Source organism: Pogona vitticeps, chromosome 15, assembly GCF_051106095.1.
Source record: "Pogona vitticeps strain Pit_001003342236 chromosome 15, PviZW2.1, whole genome shotgun sequence".
Classification (NCBI taxonomy): Eukaryota; Metazoa; Chordata; class Lepidosauria; order Squamata; family Agamidae; genus Pogona; species Pogona vitticeps.
The window spans coordinates 620,031-632,328 of NC_135797.1; the positions used below are offsets into that span (position 1 = coordinate 620,031).

The 12,298-nt window shown below is 47.8% G+C and overlaps 1 long non-coding RNA gene across 1 annotated transcript; it reads right to left on the bottom strand.

Annotated features, from left to right (window-relative positions):
- Window positions 1-4,707: 4,707 nt before the first annotated feature.
- On the bottom strand, window positions 4,708-5,666 carry LOC140702828 (uncharacterized). Its single transcript, XR_012082098.2, has 2 exons — window positions 5,337-5,666; window positions 4,708-4,786 (listed from the first exon to the last, which is right to left on the bottom strand). It is a non-coding gene; the product is annotated as an uncharacterized LOC140702828 (long non-coding RNA).
- Between the last annotated feature and the right edge of the window lie 6,632 nt (window positions 5,667-12,298).

Sequence of the window (12,298 nt, forward strand, 5' to 3'; positions counted from 1 at the left end):
TTCTGTAGCAAACATAGCTCCTTCCCTGCTGTGGCTGCCATGAAGAGTGGCTCAGAAGGGCAGGCTCCTTAAAGCCTCAGGACCCCTGTGCCCCCTCCCCTTAGCTGGCTGCACCCCCTTCCACCCCTGCCTAATCCAGAGGCCTCCGAAAAAGAGAGGTGTTAATGGCCCACAAACTTGTCAGGCTAACTTAGCTGGTGCCTTGCTGTGATCTGAACCGATGGAATGGACGGCTGACCTTCCATCAACCTTTGCACCAGGTTGGATGCCGAGAGGAAACAAGGGAGAACCTTTAGCGAAACAAAGACCGGGGGGGGGGGGGGAGGGCGGGCAGGGAGAGAAGTGCCCCTAAGCTGTTAACTCTTGTCTCCCATCTTCTAATCCAGCCAGGACTTTTTTAAAGAAGGCCGTACTGTTCCTCAGAATCAGGCATCTCCAAAACTGTGAACAGCTTTCACTCAAATATGGCCAACCTCTCCTTGTTTTCTCATGAAGCCCCGTCTCTTTGCGCAGCAAAAACTCATCAGGTTCAACTTTCTCATTGGGGAAGCTGCGTGGAAGGTGGAAGGCCAAACTCAGAGCATTGTCTAACTCCAGGCCCAAAAGACAAAACCAAAGGCAAGAAAAAAGCTGGTGAGAAAAGCTTGACTTAGGCCCAGCACATTTCAGAATTAATCCTTTTTCTGGAGCACTTTTGTGTTTTGTGGTGCAGCGCTGCAGCATGTGAGGACACAGCATGAGAATATGTACTGTATTAGGCACATGGAATAACTGGCTTGTCTTTCCTTCACTATAAAGAGGACCTCGGGTAGGGAAAGTGGAACCTCTCTCTCTCTCTCTCTCTCTCTCTCTCTCTCTCTCTCTCTCTCTCTCTCTCACTCACTCACTCACTCACACACACACACACACACACACACACACACACACACACAGAGAGAGAGAGAGAGAGAGAGAGAGAGAGAGAGAGAGAGAGCATATATACAGCATATATATAGGGAAAACTTCCAGAATATCTCAAATAGTATGGACAGTGGCCATGCTGGCACATGTATTCTGAGATGTTCTATCCCCACCTCCCCCCAACAAAAATATATATCCAGTGTGGTGTAGTGGATAGGGTGATGGACCAGGATTCAGGAGGTCTCGTTTCAATCCTCACACATTGCAGAAAATCTACATACTGTATTTGTTTCAGTGTCTCACTTCTGCCATATGCTGAGGACAAAAGGAAGCTGGTAGCATTTCTTTGTGGACCACTTCCCCTTGCCACTGTTGTCTGTGGGAGAATTCTGCAATTGTAGTCCAAATAATAATAATTCGTCCAAGCTCTGAATGCAGCTGGAAATGCATTGTGTTTCAATTGGCCTTGTGAGGTTAGGAAGTCTACCAGTTCTAGGCATCTTAAGTAGACCAGGAGATATGTTTCTAGATGAAATGTGGCATTCGATCTGTTTCAGCAGGCTTCTTTTGCTTGTGAGGCATTTATTTATTTTGTAAGAACCTAGTATTCATTTCCCACTTTTCTCTTGTTTATAACAGAAAATCACAAAATGATCAAAAACACACACACACCCCAAAAGCAAAGATTATAACAATACGTCATGTCAAGTGTATTATTACATGGCCACAAACCAATTAACAATGCATACAAGCAGAATAAAATAGGTATTTAAAAGTATTAAAACTTTATTAATATATAATAAATTTGCCCCAAACATGTCACGGTATTGGCCTAAATATCATCTTTTTTCAGTTGTAGTTTTAAGAAACATTGCCAGTGTATTTGTGGTAGGAAAATCTGTGTGTTTCAGGAAGTGAGCTTTTACCCTTTGGGGTGATCAGTCCAACAGGAAACCTAGGAAAGGGGACACAAGATTGCTTCTAAGGCCATCATCTAAGTTACAACAACAAAACAGAGTAAAAACCATAATAAAACAAAACAAAGAAACACCCAGAAGGGGTATAGTTTTCAAAAGAATAGTCATATAAATAAGGAAGTTAAGTTCTCAAAAACAGATTTATTTCAGTGCTGGGAATGTAGTAGAAATCTTGCTGCCATATGGTTTAAGAGCTACCAGTCCTTCCTTATAAATTGTCGCCCACCAAGTGGAGAGAATGAGAGAGAGAGAGAGAGAGAGAGAGAGAGACTGAATCAAAGAATCCAGCATGTGACTACAACTTAGCAACTGGTTTTTGTTAGCAACAGTGGCATAAGGACGGGTTTCTTTAAAGATGCCATTCTGTCTGACTTAATTGTACAGTAGGTGTTCCCATTCAGGCAGTAACAATGGCTCTACGAAGATGCGAAGACTAGGGTGGTAGGGTTTTTTTTAAAAGGAAAAACTAAGTTAAATGGACAGAGAGATTAATAAGGGCTTAACGCTTCATGCAGAAAGGAGCTTTAAGAACTACTCAAAATCAGGATAGAACAAAAGTCTTTTATTGTTGTTGTTGCTCTTACAGTGGCAGTGGCAGTGGAGTAATGGTATGGTTGTGCACTTGTGCAGGTTGTTGGTTTGAGAAAATAGCTAAATAACCAGTTGTTCTGCCTTTTCTCTCTCCCCTGCTTTTTTTCATTTATGAGTTTGAAACCGGAGGTTTCACCCTCAATCCTGGCAGCCCCATGTTGGCACAGGCTGCCTGACATTAGCTCTGCCTCCTCCTCCCCCCCCCCCCCCGATCTCTGAAGGAGTGTGAGTAAAAGCCAGTCTCCACCAAAGGCCCAGCCGGGGGCGCATCCATCACCACTAATAGCGTGTCCCTACCCTTTTCATCTTCTCATCTGAGCAGGGACTGCGTCTTGGAGAATTTTTTTAAAAAACCAAATTGCAAGCTATTATTCAAAGGCCAAAAAGAGAAGGTTATATGGCTTAGAGAGGAATGCCACGCGTTTGGAACAACTTTAGAAGTCAGATCAAAGTCTTGGGAGTTGAGTTCTATGAATGCTCATGTGGATCAAGGCCTATCTCCAGACATGATTTGGGGCTTTAGAAGTCAAAACCAGGACCACCCACTGGGCTCAGAAGCCAAGTGGTAACCAGTGGGGCTGATGTAAAGGAGCTCAGCATCCCAGCCCCTGCGAACTATCACTGCAGCTGAAGCCTCCTAGTTGCTTCCTTGAGCCAGACTCACTTCAAGAGCATTGCAGGGGTTCACAGTGTGGCATCAGTGGTTCAACGTCAGAGGCTGCAGGGAGTGAATGGGACAGTGGTACATACTCTGATGGCAAGCCTCCATTGGCATGGCTGGTGTCCCTGGCATCTGTTCCCCCCCCCTACAATATCTATGAGTCACTGTCTGGAGTGCCATCTTTGAGAAAGAAGATGGGGTATATAGCAGGGACAAGGACCAAGGCCCTGGAGGTCACAGTAAGAACGTGTGAACCTGCCGTCCCTGACCCCACGGGGTGTGTGGCTTGCCTGGGGCAAAGGCCAGGCAAGAGGGTGCACTTCTGGGATTATAGGAGCATCTGGAGCCCATGCAGATGCCTGGCCATCTGTGGCAGACCCCAATTCAGCACCAGACCTCTTTGGACAGCGCCCGTGACCTGGGCTAAAGCCTGCCTCCTGCACTTTTTAAGATTTTCTCCCCCTTCCTGGCCCAGTGTTTGAAGGAGAGCTTGGGAGAGTGAACCTCCGGCTGGACATGCCCTCCCCAGGAAGCACACACTTTTATTGGAGAGTCACCGCACTATACACTTCTTGGCCCCAAATCCTGAACCAATTGCATCATTAGGCCCACGTGCATATAGAGGGACTGGCGTTTTCTTGCATTTCAGCCATTTGCAGCAGGTCCTGGGGCTGTCATGGTGACCACTACCCTCAAATCCGAGCGCTGCCAAGACCCAGCACCCCAGACGGCTTCTGCCTTTTGCCCCTCTGAAGGAAAGCTGGGCGTGTTTGTGTCTCCTTGTGTCCGACAGGCAGGGTGCCTTGAGGTCAGCCGGGTGTCTAACGAAGGATTTCTGTGGCCTGGCTGGTTTGTGTCGCTAAGCAACCCACAGGAAAAAATGCTTCTGCCCACCCAGAACAAACCTTTCTCTCCACCCACTCGTTCTCTGGGACTCATTTTGGGGCGTATCTCAGCCAGCTTGTCTCTGCTGATGAGGCTGTCGTTCCACATGGGCCCAATTAAAAAATGGGGTTAGTGTGATGTGACCTCCCATTGCTTGGCCCATTTAGTTCAGTTCGTGGCAGGCTTCAGCGCCTCCTTCCTCCCTTTCCTCTTTTTCTTTCTAGCACAGGCAGAGGCAGGGCTCTCACCTCTCCTTCTGCATGATAAATTTGGCCCCTCCTACATCAACCAGTCAGGAGATTTATTTTTGAAAAATCTGTTCTTTTTAATGCCAGGATTTTAAATGAGCTCTCGGAGAACAGGAGGTCACCTGAGATGACTCCATGGATGGGGAAGATTCATTTTTAGAACAAGCCAGAGACCAGCCGAAAGATTTCTCCTTGTTCCACTCTGTGAAGGAGTTTTGTTTTTCAATTCATCAGGGATTTCAAAAGCTATTGTCCCAGTCGTTGCATTAATTCCCTTTGTTGTTAAGCTGGCTTGAACATGGTGTAGCAAAACAGACCATAATAGTAATAGTAATGCCTGCAATAACAATTATAACATAATAACAATCGTATGCATGTGTTTCCTCCCGTCTGTGCTGCGTTATCCCTTTTGGCCATCAAATAATAATAGTTATTAGTACAACTATTTTCAATTAATCAGTTACTTTATTTGCATTCTTCTCTTCTGTAGGCAGTACACTCAGTGTGGTTCACAACCAAGCAAGCTGGAAAAATAACAATAGCACTTTTACTACTGAAGCAAAATCAAAACAGGTTCCTAAAAAGTATATAAGCTCTGAATAGCAAAACAATTATCTGTCTGTCTGTCTGTTCGTCTGTTCGTCCGCTCGTCCGAGGGCCCGCCCACCCGCCTGCCCGTCCATCTGTCCATCCCTCCTAACTGAAAAATATACAAATCACATTCGATCTTGCTGGTTATCAGCAGTGGCCACCATACTCCAGAGGTGTCAAGCTAGCTGGGACGGAAGAGGCAGGACAAATGGCCAAAGGGGACAGCCACTGGGGTTTGGCAGGACCAGTGCCTCCCCTTCCATCCCCACCCCGAGCATCCGCCCAGGACTCATCCCTTCTCTGTGGTGGCTTGTTGGTGTGCACACTCGGCTCACCAGCTGCGAGGTGACTTCTGGAAGGACAAGGCCTCTTGTTCTACAGCCAACCCCCAAAGAGTTAAGCGCGTCCGCTGGGTCTCCCCTGGCCACCGCCACCATAGAATAACCTTTTCACATAGCATGTAGCTACTGACCGCAAACTTACCCCCAAATTATTGATTCCTCTCTGGCACCCCGTGTCGTGCTCTGTGGCCGGCTCATTAGGAAGCAGAATCCTTTCTCCCACCTCCCTCCCTCTGGCCCCCCCCCCAGCTCTGTGTGCTGGCAAATAAGGACCTGCCAAGCAAATCTCATTAGAGCACGATGGCCTTGTGAGCCGCAGCAGCAGCAGCAGCAGCAGAGAACTGGAGAAGGAAGGCTGGTGCAGGACTGGGAGAGGAGCCAAGAGGGAGAAGAGGAGTAAAGTGGGAAAGGGAATGGAATTCCTGTCTAATTTATTGGGAACAGTGGTGGGCCACTGGGTTTGGTGGGATCTTTAAAGCTCCCTCCCTCCCTCCCTCCCTCCCTTCCTCCTTTCCATTCATCAATAATCAGCTCTTTCCTTCCTTCCCTCCTTCCTTCCTTCCCTCACTCCCTCCCTCAGTCCTTCTTTGAGAAATCATCGTTGCTTGGTGGCTGCTGGGTTTTGAATTGGGTTCCACCCACTTTCTGCAGACGGAAGCAACCACTTTCCAGCTGTTTTAAAGGAGTGCCATCCAGAGCACCCCATGTGCCTGCTAGGTGCCACTCTGGAAACAGCCCCTGAAGCATTTTGCTGGCTTCTGTCCAGACAGCAGCAGAGTAGAAGGGGCCACATACCCACCTGCCACCACCCAGTGCCTATTTCCTCCCCCCTCTGTGCAGCTCCTTTTTTTTTTAAAAAAGGGGGGGAAGCAGACTATCTTTATACAGAGCTTGGACAAGCTGCTGTTCCCAACCCTGGTGAGAAATAAAGGGAAGCTACAGCCATGCCTGAGGGCCGAGGGTAAGATGGAGAACTTGTGGGGAGAACAGAAACAGGAGGGGCGCCTTCCTTCCCCTGTTGCCTCCCTCGAGCCCAGTGGAAGAGAATGGGAGCAACACAAGGGTATCAAGGGCCACCCTGGAGCCAGCCCTACCAGCAGGCAGAGTGAAGTGGTGGCCACAGGTGACAGATACCGGGAGGTGGTAGCAAGGCAGTGGGGAAGAAGGCCGGGTACGGTGGCCCCCATGGCCCCATTGCCAGGGTTGGAAAAAGCTGCAGCTGCAGATCTGTTTGGTTTCTGTGGCTGGAAGGAAAGGAGCAGCTGTCTTGTCCTCTGCCTCAGAGAGCCAAATTTCCTGGGAGGGTCTTGGGAAGAGCTCGTCCCTCTTTTTCCAGGCCGTCCAAGGCATTCTGCCTCTGGGTGAGAAAGTGGCACTTAGTGGGGCTGGAGAGCCAAGAACCGGCTTTGGGACCACCGGGCAGAAATCTTGGTGGCCTGTGTGCCCATGGAAACCAGATCAGAGTGAAAGGCGCCTGAGAGCTGGAAAAGCTTCCAGCCGAGTCGGGTCCGGGCCTATTTGTTAATTTCATCAGAATATGTTCTCAGATCTACTTGCTCCTCTGCCTTCGTTGTCTTGGTTTTGCTGTCAGGCTTTTAGGTTTTTGTACTTGTTTGTGCTTTGTTGTTTTAAATTGCATGATGCCTTGTATCACATAAATACCAGTCAATAAGAGTTCATTGTTTCAAACGTTCTTCCTCTCCTTTTTTCTCCCCCACCCAACCGCCTTGTCTCTCTTTTCTCCCCTACACCCTGCTCTTTCTGCCTGTCTGTCTCTTTTCTCTCTGACTGCTAGGCTGGCTTAGATTCCCCCCCCCTTCTTTTTCTCCCTTTTGGATTTTTCTCACAGATGGTGCCCCTAATTATCTCCCTGAAACACTCCCCTGCTTTCCCAGAATAAAGCTAAAGGGGCTCATGTTTGAAACAAGCTGAAGAGGAGGAGGAGGAAGAAGAAGACAACTTGGGCGGTAGAGACGAAGGGAGGAGGCAGGGGGTAAAGCCAGCCTGCCGTCCTACAAGATGCCCTGTTGAAGTTGTGGCCAAAAAAAGCGCGCCTCCCGACAGACTCGGGGATCACAAAAGACATGGGATGAGGAGATGGAGGGGGGCTGAGGGCTTACGAAGCGTGTCTACTCAAGCCCACTGTTGTCTGAGGTTCTCTCCCCCCCCCCACCATGGGTCAGTTTCACACACTAAACACCTCCTACGTATGGTGTTGACACCAGTGATATGTCTTCACTTTGCCAGAGCCCTTCTTTCTAATATATGTCTTCTTTAAAAACCTGGAGGTGTCTTAGAACAGAAAGACCTCCTTTTAGGAATCTGATTCTTTTTTTTTTTTTGTTCCTCAAAAAAATAGAAAGAAAGAACATCCACAAATATTTATTTTTAACCAATCATTTTGTGGTTTTTAAAAACTGACAAGTAACTTTTCACTTCTTCTTTTTTAAACCTCTCTGATATTCACTTTTGCTTTACCAGCTTGCTAGCTGATAAAAAGTACAAGCAAGGGGTGGGGTCCAACTGGAGGAAACAGTTTCTCTGTGAGGGGAGCTGAGAAGTGGTTGAGGAAGCCCAGGTGAGGTCTGTAATGCTGCTCATGGCATCCAGATTTATGAGGGCCCTCTAACTACTGAGGAATAGAAATTAATTCCTAAACAGTGTGTTTACTAAACTCCTCACTGGTGGAAATCCCAGGTCTTGGTGCTCTGATGGCAGCATCTCTGGCTGCCCTTGTTGATGGATCACATCCATCAGTGGTGCTAAGGATGAAGCACCTGAATCCAGGAAAAGATTCTTGCAAACCCATGCTAATAAAAAGACTGACAGAAATAAGGCCACCCTGATAACCCATTTGAGGCATCTCTACTAGGTTTACCAAGCAAAGTCTGTGCACACTGCACAGCTAGCTGAGGCATTGTGAATTTCACAGGGAACCCAGTATGGCTTTTGCTGGGCTGTTTCCCCACTCCACCCCGTAATGTGCTGATGTCATGTTTTCATCATCATCATCATCATTGTTCTTCACAGTTGCAACAAGAATCGTATCTGAGAGGGGCTGCAATCTCTGAAGCCATGGATTAGCCTCAGTGTCTTTTTTTGTACCAGTACTTTCTATGCTTCTTAGGCTGGCCAAATGCCTCCACCCCTGTACCCAAAGGTTTATAAATCCCCTCCCCCTATGATTTCCCCCCAGTAATTTCCCATTCCAACTTTGGTCATTCAGCTGGGAGTTGGGTAGCATTTCAGAGTGACACTTTTATTCGATAAATGTAGCTTTCACAACATTACTGCCATCCATTTGATGGTATTTTCAGTGCAGTATTTTCAATGCATTAGCACTCTTTTTGAAAAAAAGAAATATATATCTAATTCCCCCCCCCCCCATTTCTGTGCTGGTGTTGCCATGAATTCCTTGAGTTCACAGTCACCATTGCTGTGCATCTCTTGACCCAAAGTGTGTGTATTTGCCTTAAGAGGCACCGTCCAGACAGAAGCCAAGAAAAAGGAAATCCGGGTGATGTGGGGAGAGGTTTTTTTAATTCTTGCAATCTGGCATGTGTTTTGTGGCACACCGACATTTGAATTAGTAAACATTTAATCATAGAAATGTACTGCCAAGATGTCTGAAAGTGGAAGCAGAGAATAGAATAAAGAAGCTGAAGTCATGGCATCAGGATCTGTCCCTTGGTAGGCTGCTTCCTGCTCTAAGAACTTGCATTGTCTGTTTAGCTAAACTCACCATTTTCAAACCAGTTTTACCTCTTTCAGGTTAAAATGGTATCGAGCCTTGTGTCAAGATTTTAGTTTAGATATCATGAGAATATAAGGGCTCTGAAGGAGGTTCAGACTAAACGACTCTCTTGTCCACCATCTTGTTCCCACCGTGGCCAGCCAGCTGCCAGAATGGAAAACGTGACAGCAGGACACAGCTATACCCTCTGTGTTCAGTTTTCCCCCTTTTCTCTGAGAGATGGGGGGGGGGAGTGGAGGCCTGCCATTCACAGAACTGCCCAACTAAGGTGGCAGTCCAAAAAAGATAACCTTCCTAAGTTTTGCAAGCATCTTTCCCCCCACCGCCAATCTCCTTTCCTATCCCAGCAATGCAAATTTCACAGCACCCCTGAATGTCAACCAGGTCTGGCCCTCCCCTGGGGCTGGGTTGGGCTTTCCTGAAAGGGCAGCAGGTGATTTGTCATTTATGTTATCCCCTTCCCCCCTAGCCCTTCTAAAAAATTTTTTTAAAGCTGCTAGGAATAATACTTCTTGAGAGATTTTCTGCCCCATACACCAAAACCACTTGGCTAGTTTGGTGTGTGCTGTACCTTGACTCAGGGGACGGTGTGTGGCCATTTGCCTCAGGCAGCAAAATGTTGAGGGCTACTCCTGGCTTGGACGCCTCCCAACTGCCCCCTGCAGTTCTGGCTCTGTGAGCTGAATGGGTTTATGTCAACTTCCTGGCCTTTTCCTATAATCACCTGTAAAAATGAACATGTAACAAAGAAGCGCAGAACGTGGAAGTTCCCCTTGACATAAGGGGGGAGGGGAAGGAGGTTTTCTGGGGGGCAGCTGGCTTGCAACACGCTCTCACACAAACCTCTTTATAGAGAAATTCAGGGGAGGGGAGAGGAGATCTTTGGCCACCTCAGGGTCCCTTTTGGTCTTTCACACACATACACCCCTTTCCCCATCTCGCCATTATTTGGGGATGTCCCCACTTTTCTATCCACCTCCCTCCACCCCCAAAAGTGCCTAGCAGTTTGAGTTACACTAGGCTGGCCTTTTGGCCCCACCCCTTTGGCCCCACCCACCCCTGGGATGTCTCCCCCCCAAAAACCACTCTGAAATGGAATAAGGGGAGCGGAACCCAGGAGATCCCTCATCCTTGGTGTTTGGGGCCTGAGGAGGAGTGGGGTCCAGCCCCCCCCCCCGCCAAGGCCCTGGAGAGTTGACAAGTGCCAAACTCCATGCACCCCCTCCCTCTCTCTCTCTCTCCCTCTCTCTGACCACCACCAGCAACGAGGGGGCCCCTTCCCAGTCTCCTGCCGGTGCGGCCCTTTGCCTCCCCACCCCTAGCATCCCAGCCACCGGTTCCTTTTCTCCGGTGCCTTTTTCCAGCTTGTCCTTGGCAGGATTGAGCCTGAAGATGCCTTGCAGGGCCTTACTCTGAGTGTACCTCACACCCCCTTCGTTCAGGATGTAAATTAGAAGATTCGCCTCCACCTCGGGAGATATTTATAGCCAGGTCAAATGGAAACTTGCCCAGCTCCTTTGCTCGGAAAAGGCCATTTCTGACGGCTCTCTAATGGGCTTTTGTCAAATGAAGTCATAAACTAAACCCCACTCTTCCCTCATCGGGGCAAGGCACCCTTTTTATGCAGGCAGCCAAGCTGCTGGGAGAGAGACTGGGTCTCTGACAGGGCGGCATATCCTCTCTCGCTTTCTCTCCCTCCTCATCTCTTTTTGTAACTACAGTAATATGATTTTAAATCACTTCCCATTTGTTGTTAGTTGTTTTGCTCTGTTCTAATTGTGTTTTAGTTATAAATGATCATGTTTTAGCCACAGGTTGTGAGCTGCCTTGAGTTCTAATCTAAAGAGAAAGCAAGATATAAATGGAATAAATTAAGTAATAGTGAGAGGGGGGCACTGTCTGTTGTGTGGGGTCGGGAGGGGGGAAAGCGCCTATAGAAACTCTTCTTTTGACAATGCTGACAGTTGCACCAGCGTGCAAGGAGTTTTTGCCTAAGGAGGTAGTCTTAAGCCCCTGCCCCAGTGAGCTTACAGTTCTATTTTTTAACAGTACAGGGAAATCTAAAGAAATGGGTTGGGGGTGGGGAAGAAAGAAAATGAAGCACTGATAACAAGAGGCAGCACTGAGACCCCGTAATTTCATCACTTGAAGTTTCATTTAGCATTAGAAGAATCTAGCACTTTGTGTGTGCTCAGGAACATCTTTTAAAGCTGCTGATAATACAAGAGGAGTGGGGAGGACTCTGTACAACTGCAAAATGCATTTTGTTCAAAATTTCAAATGTTCTAAAAACATGTATCTGCAAACAGCTTCATCTAGGAGCAACCTTGGGTACCATCAAGATAATTCTGGAAGTTGCACCTGCCCCCCCCCCAAGGAACCTAGTTACCCACCAGTTCCGGCTCTAGGAGAAAAGGGTGTGCATATGTATGGGTGTGTGTGTGTGTGAAAGAGAAAGAGAGAGAAACAGAGCTTGAAAATGTATCTTTGAGAGGAAAAATGGGTTGGAAGATAGGGATTGCATTGCCCATTTTCCTTTGAATGTTCATACAGGATTTTTGAAAAATAAAATCATTAGCGCAATGTGCCTAAGGGGTGTATGTGCAACGCGGCAGGTGTGACAATAACATCCAGGTCATAGTTCAACTGGAGCAACCTCATTGAATCCATGGGCTTTGCACATGGGTGGACGACTCACCAAGCAGCAGTCTCCTCGGGGCTACCCGTTGGATCAGGCCGTGGGCTGGAAAGAGGCAGACCCACCTCCCTCTGCGTGCTCATCTCTCTCCTCCTTTTCATGCCACTTAAAAGAAGGACTGAACTGGCTCGGGGACCATTTGTGCATTGAGAAAGGAGTAAGAGTAAAACTGCACAAGCAGTTCCCCTTCCCCCCCCCCCCGCCGTCCACCTGCCAGATTTCGCCCCACCCCAACAGCAAAAACAGTTATGATGAGGTTTATTTCCCAAATCTCCCCCTTTTTCACTTATCCTCTCCCCCCTCCACCGCAAACCATCTTCCTCCCACTTGGCCCAGCCATCTGTCCAACGCCGTATTGGGTGAACGCTGCTACCGTGGAGACAGCTCATCTCCTACAAACCCACAGATTCTGGGGCATCATAGAAACTAGAAAATAAGATTTCACCCCCCCTTCCCGCCATAAATCTGGAAGGTGTTTAGCGATCATCAGTTTTAAGTATAATGCCAGCTCTATCAATTATTTTTAAAAATCTCTTTGACGGGTGCTGTGTTTTCTTTTTCTTCATCTTCACTCTGAAGGGAGGAAGCTCCCCCCTATCCATACAGGAATGATTTTGTTCCTCCTTCTCACAGAAAAAAGTCACGAGATAGA